General features: G+C 48.0%; 1 long non-coding RNA gene across 1 annotated transcript; it reads left to right on the top strand.

Moving 5' to 3' along the window:
* The first annotated feature begins 2,357 nt into the window (after positions 1 to 2,357).
* Positions 2,358 to 18,029, top strand: LOC142818506 (uncharacterized). Its single transcript, XR_016348345.1, has 3 exons — positions 2,358 to 5,149; positions 6,156 to 6,304; positions 16,014 to 18,029. It is a non-coding gene; the product is annotated as an uncharacterized LOC142818506 (long non-coding RNA).
* Positions 18,030 to 18,463: the final 434 nt, after the last annotated feature.

Consider the following 18,463-nt stretch of genomic DNA (forward strand, 5'->3'; position numbering starts at 1 on the left):
TCTTCTAATGGTTCAATAAATATGTCAAATAATAAGGGTGGCAAGAGACATCTTTTTCCTGTTTCTCTTTATAATTGTATTAGCTCAGCTTTTGAGACATTTCCCCAAATACATGGTATAGAATTTTGGTAGATTATTTTTATTCACTGCTTAAAGAATTCCCCAAATCTGTGTGTCTACATTTTAAATAATAGCCACTGCTAATAACTGGTTCAGAAATACATTTCAGAATTTATTAATGGTAAGAAATATTATTGAAATAATCTTCAACTTTGGCAAGTAGGTACTGGAAACATGTAAATCAGTGGTCCCCAACCTTTTGGGGCTGCCGGACGCCCGGGGGCGGGGTCACTCACACACCGGGCACCCGGGGGCGGGGCCATGCACGCGCCAGAGGGCCGGGCCACCCATACGCTGCGTTGTCGGAGCTGGCACCACCTATGCACCGCACTCCCGGGGCTGGCACCGCAACTGTGCTGCACGCCTAGGAATGGGGCCGCACACACGCTGCGCACCCAGGGCCGGAACAGCCCATGTCCCGGGGGCAGGGCCACCACCACCCATGTGCTGCGTGCCCGGAGCCGCTGCCTGTGCCATGCACCCAGGAGCTGGCAACGCCCATGCGCTGTGCGCCCAGTGGCAGGGCAGCCCATGTGCTGCACACCCGGAGCTGGGGCTGCCCCTATGCCACGTGCCCAGGTTGGCGCCGCTCATACGCTGCAAGCCCAGGGCCGGCACAGCCCTTGCACCGCTCACCCGGGTGTAGGGCTGCCCATGTGCTGCACGCCCAGGGTCGGCGCCGCTCATACGCCGCATGCCGAGGGCCAGCAAAGACCTCGCGCTGCACACCCAGGGGTGGGGCCACCTAACTGCCATGCGCCCTGGGCTGGCATGGACCATGTGCTGTGCACCTGGGGCTGGCGCCACCCATGCGCCGTGCACCAGGGGGTAGGGCCGGCCCTGATCACTCAGTGGGCACACAGAAATGTCCTGACAGGCTCCATGGCGCCCCCGGGCACCATGGCGCCCCCGGGCACCATGGCGCCCCCGGGCACCATGGCGCCCCCGGGCACCATGGCGCCCCCGGGCACCATGGCGCCCCCGGGCACCATGGCGCCCCCGGGCACCATGGCGCCCCCGGGCACCATGGCGCCCCCGGGCACCATGGCGCCCCCGGGCACCATGGCGCCCCCGGGCACCATGGCGCCCCCGGGCACCATGGCGCCCCCGGGCACCATGGCGCCCCCGGGCACCATGGCGCCCCCGGGCACCATGGCGCCCCCGGGCACCACGTTGGGGACCACTGTCAATTATTTAAGAATTGTAGAGGATATCATTGCCCTCCCAAGGGAATAGTCTCAATGAGTGAATGAGCAGTTTTTATCTAAATTCTGTGGAGGAACTGTTCTGTAAGAATTATGGCTTAACCCTACTGCATCTCAAACATCTAATGACATTTTTTTTTGGGGGGGAGCTTAAAAAACGAGTTGTCCTGTAACTTTAGAGACTAACAAAAAGCAAACCTTGGAGAGAATTCTTCCCCTTTTGAGTAAGTGAAACTGGCAGTAGACCAAGAAAACAAGCTGCATGTGACTAAAATGAACCTGGTCACCACTGAAAATAAGACAAAAATCAAACAAAAAAAAAAAACCCAAGCAAATATTAATGACTCCAGCAAAAGCTATCAAATATAATCCCAAAGCTATCATCTACAAGAGACTAATCTCATCTTTGATGCTGATTTGCAATGTGATTATAGATATGTCATGAACTCTAATTAATACAACTCGCTCAGTTGACTTCAAATAGACTACTTTTGTCAATAAAGAACACTCATGAAAAAGACGCAGCATGAGTCCTAATTATCATTAGTTGCAAGTGAACTATATAGCTCAGTACTTTGAACCACATGTAGCAAATATTCTGATTACACTGGATACAAACGGCAAGTGTAACTGAGTTCATGTCTTTTAGCAGAAATAGTGCATGTGATGATGATACACCCATCCTGCTTCCAATGACTGAGACAGTTGTTCCTGAGCAAGTCTCAGCTTATGGGTAGATGGCTGAAGAGCCCTCGAGCTTCAACCTCTTCTGCTGGTTTGGTGCAACAGGGAGAAGGCGAGCGGGCTGCTCTGTGCTTATGACGGGCTGGCAGGGTGGCTGTTTCCCTCCTAAGCCCGGGCTCAGGCAGCAGTGAGAGCAACTGGCGCGTGTGATGCGCCGCGAGGTCTCACTTTTGACAAATCTCAGCTCCTGCATGTCTGCCTGCTGGCACTGCCTCGTGTGACTGTGAGCACGCGGCATGTCCCTCAGTAGCCACCGTAGCGCTCCTGGCAGCGGGGGGGGGGGGGTCCGCTCTGCCCCGGAAGGGGCGAGGTGTGAGCCGGAAGTGCCCCCTGCTGCTGCGCCGCTGAGTCCCCCTTGGCTCCGCCACGTGGCCGGTGGGGGCGCTGCTGGCCCCGGCTGCCGGCTACTTCGTGAGCACCGAGCCGCGCGCGGAGGAGAGTTTCCCGGAGCGGGTCCCGGCTCAGCTTCGAGGGGGGCTTCCTGGCCAGCGGGGCGGGCGCTCTGGTCACGGCTGGCGGCGGGGGATTTGGCCGTTGCCTTGCCCGGGGGGAGAGGGGCTAAACATGGCTGCGGGCGCAGGCTGCGGTGGGGTCCTGCTTCTGCTGTTGGCTCACCCCAGGGCGCATGGACTGTCCAGGGCTGAGTCCGGCCCCCTGACGGCCGGTTTTGAGGCTGGGATGGCAAAACGAGGAGGCTACGTCTCGACTGGCATGATTTTCTGCAAATGCTCTTAACAGAAAAGTTTTCCGTTAAAAGCATTTGTGGAACAGAGCGTCTAGATTGGCACGGAGAAAAGCACTTTTGCGGAAAAGGATCCGTTCCAACCTAGACGCGCTTTTGCACAAAAAAGTCCCGATCACCATTTTTGCGATCGGGGCTTTTTTGCGGAAAACAAATCTGAGCTGTCTATACTGGCCCTTTTGTGCAAAAGCTTTGTGCAAAAGGGACTTTTGCCCGAACGGGAGCGGCATAGTATTTCCTCAAGAAGAACTGATTTCTTACAGTAGGAAGTCAGTATTATTGCGGAAATTCAAGCAGCCAGTGTAGACAGCCGACTAGTTTTTCTGCAAAAACAGACACTTTTGCGGAAAAACTTGCCAGTCTAGACACAGCCGGAGTGGGCCGGTGGCATCTCAAAAACTAACCAAAATATATAGAATTATGGGCAGAACCCACTTCATTTGTTATGTCACTGTAGGAATCTAATAATGTAGTCAGTCAATTAACCGACAAGCTAAAGCTTATCAGTTAATGCTATAGACTACACACATTCCCCCGCCCCCCATCAGTACTTTTTTAGCATGCTGGCTAGCAGCCTGGCTTAATCCTGGCTTGCACCAGATCTGGGACCTACCTCTGATGTGGCTCTGCATTTAAGGCATATTAGGAGCTGGGCTGGTAGGCAGCCTGGCTCAGTTCCAGCTTACCATGACTTCAGACACCTTCCCCCCCCACCCCCCCCGACAAGGGCTACTGCCACGCTTGTACACCTGCCTCTTTATTAGCGGCAGCAGCACATGGCGACAGGTGAGGAGCTGGTCCACCAGGGAAGCTGGTTTTTAAGCTGACTCCACTCACGGACCAACTTCTGCTTGGCAGCCTGCACTGCCACTTCTGTTACAGAGGCAGCAGCTCAGAGTGACAGGGGGCTTTTCCTAAGTGAAGCTGGAGCACACTGGCTCCTAGCCCCTCCCCTGGGGTCGACAGCCGGTCCCTGAGTTGTGAACGGTCGAGTTACAACTGTTTGCATTTACGACCAAAGCTCCTGTCGAGCAGTCGTAAATGTGGTCCCCGAGTTACAAACGGGACCTGCGCTTTTGAACAGCGCGGTCACTATGGGTACGTCTAGACTACATGCCTCTGTCGCCAGAGGCATGTAGATTAGGCTACCGGACATAGTAAAATGAAGCGGCGATTTAAATAATCGCTGCTTCATTTAAATTTACATGGCTGCCGCGCTGAGCCGACAAACAGCTGATCAGCTGTTTGTCGGCTCAGCGCGATAGTCTGGACGCTCCCCTGCCGACATCAAAGGTATTTGTCGACCACCCAGGCATACCTGTATTTATTAATGGCCGTTTTTATAATTATACTTTTAAATGTATATAATTTATTATTTATATGAAATACAAAAGTAAATGGATACTTTGCAGATAAATAAAAAGTCCCATTTTTTGCCCTGAAATGATTTGTTTAGGTCCCTTCCTGTAATCCAGTCTGTTCACTGCAAGATCAAGGCCCCTTAGACTACGTCTACATTGCACACATATGTCGGAATAAGCTATTTCAGAATAGAAACTCCAAAATAGCTTATTTCAAAATTGCATGTCTACACAGAAAAAACCCATTGTACTAGTACTAAGCTATTTCAAAATAGACCATCCACACTCACTGGACTCTTAATTGCATTTAAGGCCACTTGAAGCTGAGCATCAGGACAGCAATCACTTTCTGGAGCTACTGCTTGAAGCTATCTGAGGCTCGAGCTTAAAAGAACCCCCCCTGTACAGCCATGTCTCAGGCTCCTCTCTTTTGCCTACCTCCCCGAGAGACAGCAAAAGAGCAGCACTGGCTGCTCCTGTTGCCCTTGCGGACACCACAACACTCCCAGCCCTGGAGTCAGACCTGCCTGCAAGCACTTGACAGCTCTTAGACCTCATGCCACATCACAGGCTGCGCTCATGGCTCTGCAGAAACAGGACCCCCTGCTCATTGTGGGGCACCACCTGTCCTCTCTCCACATGCTGCTCATGCAGCACAGACCCTCCCTTCCTCCCGTGCATGCCGTGCATCGCTGCTTATGGAGAAGGGACACCAGTTCCAACTGGTGGAACTGAATCATGGAGTGGTGGGATGACCAGCAGTGGCTCCAGAATTTCTGCATGTAGAAGGACACTTTCATGGAGCTCTGCCAATGGCTCACCCCTGCCCTCAGGCGATAGGACCTCCACATGTGACCCGCCATACCCCTCCAGAAGCACTCATCGCCATCTAGAAGCTTGCCACACCGGACAGCTACTGCTCCATCGGAAACCAATTTGGTGTGGGGAGAGCAACCATCGGGGCTGTGGTTATGCAGGTATGTCGCTCTTGTGCTATTGTCCCAGGAGAGTGGTGAACTTCTGGAAAGGGGTTTCCTAGGGAAGGAGTGGGGAGTGGTGGAGGCTGCCTCCCTGGAAGGATGGCGATGTGCTCCCACTCCCAGGTCCTCACAGGCTCATCTGTGGCAGCGGCTCCCATGGGGGTGGGAGGCTGTGTGGGAGGTGTAGCAGGTGCCCTCAACTCTGAGCTGACACTGAAAGGTTTCAGGTCAGACAAAGGTGATGTGCTTGGAGCAAGGCCATCTGTGGCCTAGACAACAGGCCCCAATGTCCCGGAGGAGCCTTGCCACCTCCATATCCTGGGGACAAGCAGGCATGGGAAGATGCCAGCCAGGTCAGGAGCCTGTGGGCGGGAGATGAGTGATGGGCTTCCTTCTGAGCCATGCACACGTCGGGACTGACAGTGGCGGTATCCTGCAAAGAGGGGACTTGTACCCGCCTGCTGGAGCAATGAGGAAGGGTGTTGGGGGAGAGGTGTGTGAGTGGCAAATGCCACTTGCTGGGGAAGGTGCTGCTGGGATCCCCACCACTTCCTCCCCCTTGCCCTCATGGCAGGCTCCCCTGGTGGGGGAATGGTGTCCTCACCATGCTGCCCCGGGAGTGTGGGCATGACCATATGCCGTGTGTGGCACTGCTGTGTGTGCATCTGACACCCCCATCCTCCCTACTGATGGCTTTGGTGGGAAAGTGTTCACCACGGGAATGGGAGTAAGGCAGGCATCTCCAGAAACCCAGTGAGTAGGAGTGCAAGGTTCCTGAGCAGCTGCCTCAATGCATCTGTCTGCTCTGGACTGCTGCTCCATGTGAAGCCACATGCACAGGCTGCTGTATGATTCTTGGCCAAAAAGGCCAGGCGAGGAGTGCACAGCCCTTCTCCACTCTGCCCAAATGTGTCCAGGGAAAGTAATGGAATTCACCTGATGGGGCTTTCCCTGGCCTCATCCCAGCCCTGGGTGACATCCTGGAATGGTGTACCTGCTACAGGTACCAAGGTGAGGTCCTGGCCAGTGGACATGCTATGTGTGGTGGTCACCTCCTTGTCATCAATGTCGTCATCCTCCTCCACTGCCACACCCTCTGAGAGGCTGACAACAGGCGTTTCCAGGTTGGAGTCGACAACAAGGGGACAGGAGGTAATCTTGCAGTCGAGCTGGTAGAAGTGGCAGGTCTGGAGTGCTGCTCCCGACTGGGAACTCCTTTCCCTGGCCTTGGAATAGGCCTTGATCTTCATTCTGACCTGGTCCAGAGTGTGGTTGTGCCCTCTCTGGACTAGGCTGTCGGCCATGCAGCCATAGACTTTGGCATTGTGCCATCTGACATGGAGATCCTGGCTGTTGGACTGCTCCCCCCAGATCTCAGTGAGATTCAGGATCTCCACCTCAGTCCGCAATGGCACCCTCGTCTTTTGGCCTCAGATGGCATGCTGGGATCTGCCATGGCAGAGGTAGGGCAAAGAGGCTGCAGGGAAAGGGGAACTATAGAGTTCTGAGGAGCGTGGCCAGCAGGGCACCTGTGGGAAGCCCTGGAGGCCACTTAGTTCAAAATAACCACAGCTGCACTGTCTACACATGCCCTATTTCAAAATAACTATTCTGGAACAGGCATTATTCCTCATAAATTGATGGTTATGGGTTTCAAAATAAGATGCCGATTATTTTGAAATTATTTCAAAATAATGGGTTTGCTGTGTAGATGCTCACTTTGTTATTTTGAAATAACACTGCTGTATAGAGGTACCCATAGGCAATGAATAATAGTGAGAAACCATGGGATTGGAATAAGGGAAGAATAAATCAGTAAAAATGTAACTTACTGATAATATCTCATATATTATAGTTTTGGACCTTATCCTGTATTTCTTATGTACACACGTAGTGTCCATTTGTGTGAGTGGGAGCTTTCAAAGCACAGAAGCATTGCAACATTAGGCTGTGTATACTGATAAACTGATTCATTTAATTTGTCATTATCACACTACATTCCATCATCTCTGGTAAAATTACTAACTTCTCCATGGAGGCCAGGAGGTATTCTTCATGTTCATTGAATTGTGTGGTTCTATGGGCAAACAAAATGTCCAAATATGTTTAGGTTCGACATACTTGTTCCCTGGTTAGCATTAGTCACCAACATCCACATTATTCAGTACAAATTGACTTCTATACTTTTTGTTAACCAACTTGTTAGTGGCAAAAATTCTCCAATGTACAAGAGCTGGATGAGAGTGAATTACAATGAAGTCATCACTTCTTGGAAAACATGGCCTAAGGGGGCATGATACATGAAACGATAGGGGAAGATAGTGAGTATACATGAAAGGCCACACCAGGGCATCTCAGAGGAACAAACATGCTAGGAAGTACAGGCAGTCCCCGGGTTACGTACAAGATAGGGACTGTAGGTTTGTTCTTAAGTTCAATTTGTATGTAAGTCGGAACTGGTACATATTGTAGGGGAAACTCTAGCCAAACATTTCTCCAGAGCTCACTTTTATTCTCCCACACCTCACTTCCCTCAGTCCTTTATTCTCAAGCTGAGGTGTCTGCTGAGAAAAGCCGCTCCGCGTCTCCCTGGTCTGCTGGGGGGGGCGCTAGCTTCGTGTCTCCCTGGTCTGCTGGGGGGAAGCAGCTAGTGCGGGGTTGCCTCACCCCGTTTGTAAGTAGGGATCCGATGTAAGTCGGATCCATGTAACCCGGGGACTGCCTGTAAATATTTTGTCTGGGTTAAAGAAAGATAAAATAATAATCCATGTGACCGCAGAGTCAATAATGAAAAATTGCCCAGTCTTACATACAAATGTGGAGGGGATAAAAAAGAACAAAACAGGATAGCAACAAACAAAGCTTGATACAGTTCTTAGGTGAAGTATGGCAGAATGTAGTTAATTCATCCTAATGACTGGAGGAGACCGTGTAATTTAGAGCCTGGCCAAAGTCCTTTGAACCCAGTTGGAGTTTTTTTCATTGACTTCTGGAGGCTTTTGGATTAAGCCTTTTGGGGAAAGGGGCCTGATCCTGTGACAAGCTGGGTGTTCCCTTTCACTGGATGTTGAAGGTTGTGGAGTAAAGTAGAAGGTTCGAGAATGTGGCCAGCCCCGAGGAGGTGCAGAAACAAGCAACCTTGTACTGAATATCTTTTAAACTTTTATTAAAATGCTTCCAATTATAACTTTTTATTATATCAGTTTCTTACATGCATGGGCACCAAATAACTACTAGCAGGAACAATAAACAAAATGCAATACAGTAAAGGAAAATTCCCTGAGTTTTTTCTAAATCCCAATAGTTGTCAACAAGGGACCAGGGATTATCAACAGTTACATTTACATCAATCTCACTCATAAGGCTAATCATTTATCTAAACTCTTAACACTACTATTTAACAAAACCTCTAACTTCAAATAACAATACTTGCAGTTAACAGACACACAAAGCACAACAGCGACAACAGCATATTCAGTATACGTTACACTCTACAGGGAATTCATTTGGTTCGGTGAGCACACACTGTCCTCCACTCCCGTCCCCTGACCCAACACATATGTGGGCTGCTGTTGTTACTTTTACTGCTTGCAAAGTGGGTTACTTTTGGTTTGTGGCTGGTCTGTGCATTCCATAACTTTCATTTCTCTCTTACATTTAAATGTACTTATTTGAGTAGTGAGTTCTAAAATGCTGAACCTGTCGTGGCTAGAGTCATTATCCCAATGATAATTGCTGCTCCTGGATATGGCTGGCATGTCCCTGCAGCTCCTGAGAAAGGCAGAGCAGGGGCTCTCCACATGCTCTCCTTGTCTACAGACACCATTCCTGCAGTTCCCATTGATCAGTAATGGGAAACCATGGACAGTAGAAGCCAAACTCCTTGGCCCAAGACCAGAGCCTGCACCTCAACCCCCTACCCCAGCCTGGCGAAAGTGAGTGAGGATGGGGGAGGAAGGGTGATGGAACGAGCAGGGTGAGACCTCAGAGAAAGGATGGAGCAGGGGTGGGCCTCAAAGAAGGAGTGGGAAGGAAGTGGGACAAGGGTATTTGGGTTTGAGGTAGATCTTACAGTGCACTTAGATTGAAAAAGTGATCTTGTGGTTAAAAAGGTTGGAGATCACTGGCCTAGGTGTATTTCTGTAGGCATATTCAACTACATGTATTCAGCAGCAGTAAGCAGGGGAGCGGGAGCTGGTTCCGTGGGGAGTCAGCTTTTAAGCTGGCTTCCAAAGAGCACTAGACCATGGAGCTTTCAAGCCAGTTCCCTGCGTTTTTGGCTCATGTGAGCTGCTTGCTTCTGCCTGTGCTGCTGTGACAGGTGGAAGTTGATATGTGTAGAGAAGCAGCTTTTAAGCTGGTTCTCCTCATGTGCCAGATCCACAGAGCTGCCTCGGCCCACCATCCGCTCCACCCCGCTGCACTGCTGCCTCTATCATAGCTCAGACTCCTGTTCCCTATGTATCCTTACACTCCATATTTGTTGTAATTTCAGGCCAGTTTTTGTTCCACAAAAAGCAACTCCCGACCCTCCAAACCATAACTTTCAATCAGTTCTTAAAAAAAAACCCCTGTGTTACTGGCTACATTCTCTCTCTCAGCACATTGCCACTGCCAAAAATGCACTGAGGCCTGTTCTGTGGCTCAAGTGCAGCGAGGTGGTGGACACAGTTCCGTGTCGAGTGGACAAGCGCCAATACCCTAAAACCATTCTCATTAGCAGCCAGTGATTTTCAGCCTCCTCATAGAGGTCAAGAACTGAATGGGCCCTAACGACAGAACTGCTGAGCTGCCCCTGTAGGAGCTCTATTGATTCTGCCATTTGAGGTACATCAGTGAGGGAAGCCTGTCTCACTGTTCTCTGTGCTGCACCTATTCTGTGACTACACTGGGGTCTCCTGATCTGTCAGTCAAGCGCTTACTCATCAACACATCACATGGTTAATGTCTCTCTCAGAGGGGGGCAGGTCCATTAAACTCAACCGGTCTCTCTCCAGGGATTGCTGTGCACTGGACAGCAATATTCCTGAGTTTCTAAGATGCTATTGCAGGTACCTTGGTCGTATGAATGTTGGGTTTTTAATATTTGCAATATTGTTACCATGTTGATCCCAGGTTATTGGAAAGACCAGGTGGATGAGGTCATAGCTTTTACTGTTCCAGTTTCTGTTGATGAGAGACAAGCTTACATAGAAGTCTGATATTTTTAATGGCACTTCCTGCTGCATATGATGAACCTTATTAATCCTCCTCATGTGAGAGTTACAGAACTCCTAACATGGGTGACTTGAATATGAAGGAGTTTTGTAAATTAAAAGAATCTAAGGGACTTATCTACTGGTGATGAAGATCCTGCCACTGACTGTAATGGATTTGGATTAACCCCCACTGTTCTTTTTTAGTGTGCACATAAGAATGGCCACACTGGGTCAGACCAAAGGTTCATCTAGCCCAGCATCCTGTCTTCCAACAGTGATCAATGCCAGATGGCCCAGAGGGATTGAACAGAACAAGTATTAATCAACTGATCCCTCTCCTGTCATCCATTTCCAGTCTCTGACAAACAGAGGCCAGGCACACCATTCCAACCCATCCTGGCTAATAAGCATTGTTGGATCAACCCCTATGACCATATCTAGTTATTTTTTAAATCCTGTTAAACTCCTGGTCTTCACAACATTCTCTGGCAAGGAGCCCACAGGTTGACTATGTGCTACGTGAAGAAAACCTTCCTTTTGTTTGTTTTCAATTTGCTACCCATTAATTTCATTTGGTGACCCCTAGTTTTTATGCTACAGGAACAAGTACATTACTTTTCCTTATTCACTTTCTCCATACCTGTTATGATTTTTATAGACTTCTATCCTATCCTTCCTTTGTCTCCTCTTTTCTAATCTGAAAAGTACCATTTTTTAAAATCTCTCTTCATGTGGCACCCATTCCAAACCCCTAATAATTTTTGATGCCCTTTTCTGAACCATTTCCAATGCCAGTATATCTTTTTGGAGATGAGGCAACCACAGCTGTATGCTGTATTCAATATGTGTGTATACCATGGATTTATTTAAAGGCAATACAATATTCTTCGTCGAGTGGTGTCCCTGTAGGTGCTCCACTCAGGTCTCGGTGCATCCCTGTGCTAGGGATAAGAGATTTTCAGTAACAGTTCCCCTCGCTCTGCGCCTGCGCACTCAGCAACCCTTCCTCCCTCGGAGGCCTTGGAGCATGCATGTGGTGTGAGTCCCGTCTGTTCCTTTTCAACTGTCCCTGGCTGAAGATGGAGCTCAGCAGTGCTCTTCCTCCTGATAGAAACAATTGAATCCCTTAGTTATTTTTATCCCTTTTCCTCATAGTTTTAGTTAGTTAATCTTCTCGACATTAACTTCAAGAAACAAAAAAATAGCGTTAGCCGTGGATGTAATGGCTTTTCTTCTCCGCTACAATGCCGGATTCCTCTGGCTTCAAAAGATGTGATTCCTGCAGAGACTCAATGCGTACCTCAGATGGCCATGTGTCATGTGTCAAATGCCTGGGGGAGTCTCAGATCGCGCAGAAATGCCTGCATAGCCTGAACATGTTGGCAAGGGCGAGAAAGGACCGCGAATTGTGGCTCAAAGCAATTCTCTGGGAAAAGTCTCTTCAATCACCAAGGGACAAACCAGAGGACATGCGGGTGCAGCAAAAGCTCTCCAGCAGGGCAGCTTCATTACCGTGCAAAGGCTTTCAGGCCGCAAGGGCTTCCCTGGCATGCTCCCTGTCTGAGCTGCCTAGAGCCTCTCGTTCCCCAGTGCCATTAGTGTCTGGTACTGCGGAGAAACACAAGTCAGTGCCAGCCAGGAGCGCTGAGGCACAAACTAACACCGCCATATCTGCAAGTGGCAGTGAGGAAGCAGTTTCAGATAAGCCACATATGCCTTCTCCATTTGCTCCGGTGAGCTCTCCCTCTGCACCCAATTTAACCAGGCAGAGTGATTGTGACCGCCTTATGGCACAGCAGCACAAGAAAGTGCTGTGCAAGACACAGCACCTACAAAAATCTCCTCAGCCTGAGTCAAGAGGAGTAACTGCCTCACCACACTCCACGGTGCAGGGGCACTCTAACATCTCTCAGAGTGGCCCCCATTTGCCGATACTGCTCTCCCCAAGGTCTGACTACGGTAGCGGACATAGGAGCAGGTCCTCCCATGCTCCCTCACTAACTTCCTGGCATTCATACCAGGATTACTCTCTCCAACAACATCCTATTTGGCCCAGCCAACCATGGATGTATCCCCCACATCAGCTCCCGTCTTAGTGGAGTCCTTGGGATACATGGCAGGGGTACCAACCGCGGTCCCCTCACAATTACTAATCAAGACACACAGCCTCTACATCTAGGCAACACTGCATCTCTAGGCACTCGCCCTCAATTTTTGCACACGCCCCACCTGCTTGCCCACCCTCAGTAAATTCTCAGATGGGCTCCACTGAGCAGGATCACTTACCTCAGTCGGATTCAGAGACCTCCTTACATGAATCCAGGTCTAAGCAGGCGAAGCAGTATTTCAGATCTCACCTTCTCCCCTGGCAGATGACCTGAAACATTTTCAGGAACTTTTTAAACGGGTAGCACAGTCACAAGAAATTACACTACAAGAGGTGCAGGATAAACAATATAAATTACTCACCATATTACAACCCTCAGCATCCTCCAAAATAGTTTTACCTATCAATGAAGCTATCCTCAAATCTTCGGATGCTTTGTGGCAAAATCCAGCCCCTGTCCCACCCACAAACTGTAGAGCGGACAGAATATACTTCATCTCTGCAAAGACTTTCTATTTGCCCATCCACAGCCAAATTCCCTGGTAATGGACTCTGTGAATCACAGGGCTAAGAATCCACAATTTAAATCTACGCCCCATGACAAAGAACACAAACGGCTAGATGCTTTGGGCCACAAAGTGTACTCTTCGGCCACACTCCAATTCCACATATCTAATTACACAGCATTATTGGCCAACTATAATCACGCCAATTATGCCAAATTACAAGATTTGCTTCAGGACCTCCCTGCATTGCCTACAGCCCGATATAGCATCGCAAAGCACCTCTCTCTATCTCCACCTGTACTTCAGTCCCTCGAATGGTGGACATCTGCGCACAACTTTCTCGCTGGTATATTCTTCCATCAACTAGATCCTTCAGTTACTATAACAACAGATGCATCACTCAGGGGCTAGGGAGCCCACTTTGGTGCAGTGTCAATACAGGGCACATGGGCCCAACACGAGAGACACTTCCACATCAATATCCTGAGCTCAGGGACATTCACAGGGTATGCACCCATTTCCTTCCCCTCATAAAGGGCAGAACTATCCGTGTCCTCATGGACAACACACCATTCATGTTTTATGTCAACGGGCAGGGAGGTGCCCGCTCACACTCTCCATGTGCTGAGGTAGTCAAATTCTGGAACTGGTGCATCAGGAAACACATAACACCAACAGCAATGCAGACACCAGGACCTCTTTACAACACCGCACAACCACAAATGCCACAGATTCTTCTCTCGGGCAGGACTAGGCAAGAGATCAGAAGGGGATGCCTTCACCATCCACTGGACAGCTCCCCTTCTTTAGGCCTTTCCACCATTCCCGCTCATCGCCAGAGTGATCAATAAGATTTGATCCGATTGGGCCACAGTAATCTTAATAGCCCCTGGCTGAGACAGCCCTGGTTCCCTTGCCTATCCTGCCTGTCCATAGATCAACCTGTGCTTCTCCGGGTGGTGCCAAATCTCCTCACACAGCGCCAAGGCAGTATATGTCACCTCAATGTCAAGACCATGAAACTCACAGCTTGGGTTCTCAATGGTTCCAGAATGAAGAACTTACCTGCGCAGACAGGGTCAAACAAGCTCTTCTAAACAGCTGTTGTCCCTCTATGAGAAGCATCTACCAGAACAAATGGACATGTTTTCGTCAATGGTGCACGATGAGCAACTTGTATCCCACCACAGTCCCCATATCTACCTTTCTCGACTATCTCATGGACCTCAGCAATGCTGGCCTCTCCATCAGCTCTGTCCAGGTCCACCTGTCCGCAATCATGGCCTTCCATGATCTGGTATACGGCTTCTTCCTCTTCACACATCCAACGGTGAAACGTTTTCTCACAGGCTTACAGAAAATGCATCCAAACATCTGCCCCCCCAGTGCCACCGTGGGACCTGAATCTGGTCCTTGACACGCTCACTAAGCACCTTTTGAGCCATTAGCCACTACACCACCACAATACCTATCTATGAAAGTGGCATTCATAGTGGCAATAACATCAGCAAGAAGGGTAGGAGAAATTGCAGCCCTCATGGCAGACCCTCCCTTCATTACATTTACCAGGGATAAAGTCATACTTAGACCCCATCCCAGGTTTCTCCCTAAGGTTATATCCAACTTCCATGTAAATAAACCCATTTACTTACTGACCTATTTTCCAAAACCTCACGCCTCCCCTAAGGAGGCTATATTACATACATTGGATGCAAGAAGGGCAGTGGCGTTCTACCTTGATAGAACTAGAGCGACCAGGAAATCAGATAGGCTCTTTGTTGCGTGATCAGGGCCATGCACAGGAACAGCAGTTTCCACACAGTGCCTATCCAGATGGATTGTAGGCTGCATATGCACCACTTATGAACTTAAGAGCAAACAGCCACCGCAGTCCATCAGAGCGCATTCCACACGTGCAATGGCCACTACAATGGCCTTCCTCAATAATGTACCACTGGCGGACATCTGTAGAGCAGCCACATGGTCCTCTTACCATACTTGCACGTATCACTAGGCCCTACACAAAGGGTGGATACCCTCCATATCTCTAGCAGATGCGGTCCTTCCTCCTTCCACTTATACAGACTTCAATGCCCACCTTGATGGGGCAGATATTGGTATGGAGTCATTGAGTGGAGCACCCACAGGGACACCACTTGACAAAGAAGTTACTCACCCTGTGCAGTAACGGTGGTTCTTTGAGATGTACCGGTATGTCCTGTGGGTGCTCCACTACCCTCTTGTCCTTCCCTCAGCTTGGAGTCTACAGGAACTTCAGGTATAAAAGGAACAGACGGGACTCATGCCACGTGCACTCCATGGCCTCCGAGAGGGAGGAGGGCACTGAGTGCACAGGTGCAACACAAGAGGCATTGCTACTGAAAATCTCTGATCCCTGGTGCAGGGATGCACAGAGACCTGAGTGGAGCATTCACAGGAACACACACCTCAAAGAACCACCGTTAGTGCACAGAGTAGCTACTTCTTTTCTATCTTATTCTCTATCCTTTTTTTAATGATTCCTAATGTTTCTGTTTGCTTTTTTGACTGCCACACCAATCATTTCAACCTCTCTTCACCTGTTGCAAACCCCTAATTATTTTTATTCCCCTTTTTACTAGAGAATGGAATTAGTATCCATAGAGATTGTATGGAACTTTTTGATTCATTTAAGATTTGGATTGCATTTGATTCTACATTTTCTTTTACGTATAATATCACTCCCCTACCAGCACGACCTCCCAATATATTTTGTATCCTGGTATGACTGTGTCTCATTGAATGTCCTCATTCCACCAAGTTTCTGTGATGCCTATTCGATCAATATCATCCTTTAATGTGAGTCACTCTAACTGAACAATAACTTGTTCAGATTCATTAAACTAAGGGTGTGATCCAAACCCACTGAAGGTAGATGGGAATCTTTTCATCTGTCATGGATCAGGTGCTTAGTTTCTTTTCATTTACAAAACTCCTTTACATTATATTTTAAATTTTTCCAGAATAATGAAAGAGTAATGAAAAAACTATGTTTTTTTCTCTTCTTAAAGTGAGGAAACAGAAGAAGAAACTAGATCTCTTCAGCCTACACCAATAATTAATTAAAAAATCTCAACTCAGCCACAATCTGGAATCAAATGACAGTAAGTAGCATTCTCTTCCAAAGATCTTGAACGGGGCATATTTCTTGGGGAGAAAATGCCTTGGTTTTACTTCTGTTTCTGTTCCCCTCCCCCTCATTAATCTTCATTTAGTGATATCACATGCACTTGTGATTTGGAAATAAGCCTATAATGAAGAATACTCTAAAAACACATTTCATAGGTTTTTATAAAACAAAACAGAACATAGCACTGATTTAATTCTGGGTGGCTGCCTGTCTCTGAAAGGTTCCTTTCACACACGACAGGGAGAATAAGTATTCTGTGCATTTGCATTTATGGTACAGTGTCGCGGGGTTAGCCCACTTGCTCTTCTTGGATGGGGTATTGGGCCTCTGAGGTTCCTCACTTGGATCTCAATCGTTGTGCATCCCAAGGCTGAAGGTCCCTGCACACAAGGCAGAGTGGCCTAGCAGCCACAGTCAATAATACAGCTCTCTGCACAAAGAGCAATGAATCCTAGCAGCCAGAGTCAATAGTACTGGGATGATTAGAGACCTTTGGGTGCTTGGGTACTGAGGGAGATTAGAGAGGCTACCAAAATAAAGAACTTTATAATAATGGGGGATTTTAATTATCCCCATATTGACTGGATACATGTCACTTCAGAAAGAGAAGCAGAGATAAAATTTCTCAATGGCTTAAATGATTGCTTCTTGGAGCAGCTGGTACAGGAACCCACAAGGGGAGAGGCAATTCTTGATTTAGTCCTGAGTGGAGCACAGGATCAGGTCCAGGAGATAACCATTACAGGACCGCTTGGGAATAGTGACCATAATATAAGAACATTTAACATTCCTGTGGTGGGACGAACACCTCAGCTGTCCAGCACTCTGGCATTTAATTTCAAAAAGGGGAATTACGCAAAAATGAGGAGGTTAGTTAAATAGAAATTAAAATGCACAATTACTAGAGCCAAATCCCTGCAAGCTGCATGGAAACTTTTTAAAGACACCATAATAGAGGCCCAACTTAAATGTATACCCCAAATTAAAAAACATAGCAAGAGACCTAAAAAAGAGTCACCGTGTCTTAACCACCATGTAAAAGAAGCAGTGAGGGACAAAAAAGCATCTTTTAAGAAGTGAAAGTCCAATTCTAGTGAGATAAATAGAAAGGAACATAAACACTGGCAAATCAAGTGTAAAAATGTAATAAGAAAAGGAAAAACGATTTTGAGGAACAGCTAGCCAAAAACTCAAAAAGAAATAACAAAATGTTTTTAAGTATATTAAAAGCAGGAAGCCTCCTAAAAAACCTGTGGGTCCCCTAGACGATCGAGATATAATAGGAGCAATCAAGGACGAGAAAGCCATTGTGGATAAACTAAATGATTTCTTTGCTTCAGTCTTCACGGCTGAGGACATTAGGGAGATTCCCAAATCTGCACCGTCCTTTGTGGGTGATGAATCTGAGGAACTGTCCCAGATTGCAGTGTCATTAGAGGAGGTTTTGGAACAAATACAAAAAAGTTATGTTAACAAATCTCCGGGACCAGATGACATTCATCAAGGGTTCTAAAAGAACTTAAATGGGAAATTGCTGAACTATTATCTGTGGTTTGTAACCTATCCTTTAAATAGGCTTCCTTACCTAATGACTGGAAGGTAGCCAATGTGACACCAATATTTAAAAAGGGCTCTAGAGGCGATCCTGGCAATTACAGACTGGTAAGTCTAACTTCAGTACCGGGCAAATTAGTCGAAACAATAATAAAGAATAAAATTGTGAGGCATGTAGAAGAACATAATTTGTTGGACAAAAGTCAACATGGTTTCTGTAAAGGGAAATCATGTCTTACTAATCTATTAGACTGTGTCTACATTGGCACCCTTTTCCAGAAAAGGGATGCTAATGAGACAAGTCGGAATTGCAAATGCCGTGGGGGATTTAAATATGGAGAAAAGCGCCAGTCTAGATGGGATCTTTTGGAAAATAAAGCCTTTTCCAGAAGATCCATTATTCCTGAATTTAAGAGGAATAAGTGATCTTTCGGAAAAGGCTTTATTTTCTGAACGATCCCGTCTAGACTGGTGCTTTTCTCCGGCAAAGCCCCGAGCCAGAAAAAAGCGGCAGCCATGTTCATGCAAATGCCGTGGGGGATATTTAAATCCCCCGTGGCATTTGCAATTCCGACTTGTCTCATTAGCATCCCTTTTCCAGAAAAGGGTGCCAATGTAGACACAGCCTTAGAGTTCTTTGAAGGGGTTAACAAACATGCGGACAAAGGGGATCCAGTAGATATAGTATACTTAGATTTTCAGAAAGCCTTTGACAAGGTCCCTCACCAAAGGCTCTTGTGTAAATTACATGGCCATGGGATAAGAGGGAAGGTCCTT

Source organism: Pelodiscus sinensis, chromosome Z (genome assembly GCF_052426305.1).
Source record: "Pelodiscus sinensis isolate ZL-2025 chromosome Z, ASM5242630v1, whole genome shotgun sequence".
NCBI classification, from domain to species: domain Eukaryota; kingdom Metazoa; phylum Chordata; order Testudines; family Trionychidae; genus Pelodiscus; species Pelodiscus sinensis.